Raw genomic sequence first — 2,500 nt, 5'->3', positions numbered from 1 at the left:
GCACCGGAATGCTTGGCCTTGGCTTGCCATAGCAGGGCATTGCTGGGTTGGGCTCCCTTGGCCTTCCGGGGGCCTTGGACGCTGTCTTGGGAAGACCATGGGCACAAGGCCATGGCATATAGTGAGGAATGGACCACGGTTGGCAAGGCTAGGCATATAGAGAGGAATGGACCACGGTTGCCAAGGTTGCGCAAGTTTTGGGCATTTTTTGCCCGGATATGCCCAAGTATGCCCCGATAGGCCCGTTACGCCCCGGTATGAACGCGTATGCCCGGATAGACTCGGTATGCCTTGGGATACATGCGTATGCCCCGATAGGCTTGGTACGCCCCGATATGCGCACGTGTGCCCCAGTAGGGCTCGGTATGCCCCGGTATGTACGCGTGTGCCCCGATAGGCCCGGTATGCCCCGATATGCACACGTGTGCCCCAATAGGGGTCGGTATGCCCCGGTAGGTACGCGTGTGCCCCGTAATGCACGTTTCGCAGATCTCCCCGCATGTCCCGCCCCTATATGTAATACTTACTTACTTACTTACTTTCTTTCTTGCTTGCTTGCTTGCTTGCAATGGTTGGGAGTGCCCGGCATGCCCCGCTGCAGAGACCAAGGGCGCAATGACTTGGCACCGCGGATGCCGGGACTCCGGCACTTCCCGTGGCACTGATGGTTGGTTCCAAAGACAAAAGGCCGTGCAAGGCCACCGCACCGCGGATGATTTTGCTCGTGCTGGCGCCGTTGTGTGGCCAAAGAACATGCGCGAATGCTCGTGTCGGAAGGGTTGGTGTCCTGGCCCCGCGGGTGTCACGAATGCTCGGTTGCGAAGACCATGGGACCAGAGCCATGGCACGTCGGATGATGGCTCCAGCTGGCGCCCCGGCACTTTCTGTGGCATTGATGCTCTGTTTCAAAGACAAACGAGCGCAGGGCCAGGGGACCGCGGATGACTGCTCGTGCTGGCCCCGTTGGGCGGCATTGATGGTCGGTTGCAAAGAAAATGCGCGATTGCTCGTGTCGGGGCCTGGCAAGCCAAGGCCAAGCGAGCCATGGCAACGCGGATGATGGCTCCAGCTGGCGCCCCGGCACTTTCTGTGGCATTGATGCTCGGTTTCGAAGACAAACGTGCGCAGGGCCAGGGGACCGCGGAGGACTGCTCGTGCTGGCCCCGTTGGGCGGCATTGATGGTGTGTTGCAGAGAGCATGTGCGATTGCAAGTGTCGGCCGGGTTTGGGTTCCCTTGGGCTTTCGGGTGCCTTGGACGCTGTCTTGCGAAGACCATGGGCACAAGGCCCCGTCCTGGCCCCTTGTTCGATTCGCTCTCGTCTTGCGCTTGCTTCCAAGGTCCTCCATGACCTTCCCCATGGCCTTGCTAGATCCCCCCCATGACGCATGACCTCTGTCCGTTGATTGGTTTTGAGTGCACACCATGCCCGGCTTGGCACCGTGTTGTCGCGTGAGTGGCATTTGGATCGTGCATGCTGGTGGGCTACCTGCCAATGCGCACAAGCCTTGCACACTAGCCTTGCGCACGAGCCTTGCACAAAAGCCTTGGACACAAGCCTTGCGCACAAGCCATGCGCACAAGCCTTGGACGCTAGCCTTGCACACAAGCCATGCATACAAGCCTTGCTCACAAGCCTTGGGCACTGGCCCATCGCAGTAGCCTTGCACACAAGCCTTGCGCACTAGCTTTGGGCACGAGCCTTGCGCACTTGCCTTGGGCACTAGCCTTGCACACAACCCTTGGGAACTAGCCTTGCGCACCAGCCTTGCCCACAAGCCTTGCACACCAGCCTTGCACACTAGCCTTGCATACAAGCCTTGCACACTAGCCTTGCACACAGGCCATGCTCACTAGCCTTGGGCACTAGCCTTGCACACAGACCTTGGGCACTAGCCTTGCGCACTAGCCTTGCCCACGAGCCTTGCACACTAGCCTTGCACGCAGGCCTTGCACGCTAGGCATGCTTGGGCCAGCAGCTCCCGCATCAAGTCGGCGGGTGTAGGCACGGTTGGGCGCAGATCCCGCATCGCCTCGTCGCGTCTGGGCGCAAACCCGTCGCGTCTCGTTGCGTCTTCAGAAGTCGTCGCTAACAGCACCTTTGGTTGCCACTGGTGGTTAGGCGGGTTGGTTGCGCAAACCCTATAGGAGGGTGGCATGCTGCGGGGCGCTGGAATGCGCAGGCTTAGGGCGTTTTTGCCCGGATAGGCACTGGAATGTGCTGGTTTTGGGCGTTTTTGCCTGGATAGGCTAAGGAATGGGCATGCTTTGGGCGTTTTCCCCGGATAGGCACTGGAATGGGCTGGTTTTGGGCGTTTTTGCCTGGATAGGCTAACGAATGGGGCATGCTTTGGGCGTTTTTGCCCGGGTAGGCACTGGAATGCCTGGCCTTGGCTGGGCATTGCTGGGTTGGGCTCCCTTGGCCTTTCAGGCGCCTTGGATGCTGTCTTGTGAAGACCATGGGCACAAGGCCATGGCATATAGTGGGGAATGGACCATGG

Source organism: Tasmannia lanceolata, unplaced genomic scaffold (genome assembly GCF_043159265.1).
Source record: "Tasmannia lanceolata isolate RefF3 unplaced genomic scaffold, GAP_Taslan_0.1 ptg000398l, whole genome shotgun sequence".
Lineage (NCBI taxonomy): Eukaryota > Viridiplantae > Streptophyta > Magnoliopsida > Canellales > Winteraceae > Tasmannia > Tasmannia lanceolata.
Note: the sequence above shows the minus strand (reverse complement) of the source record.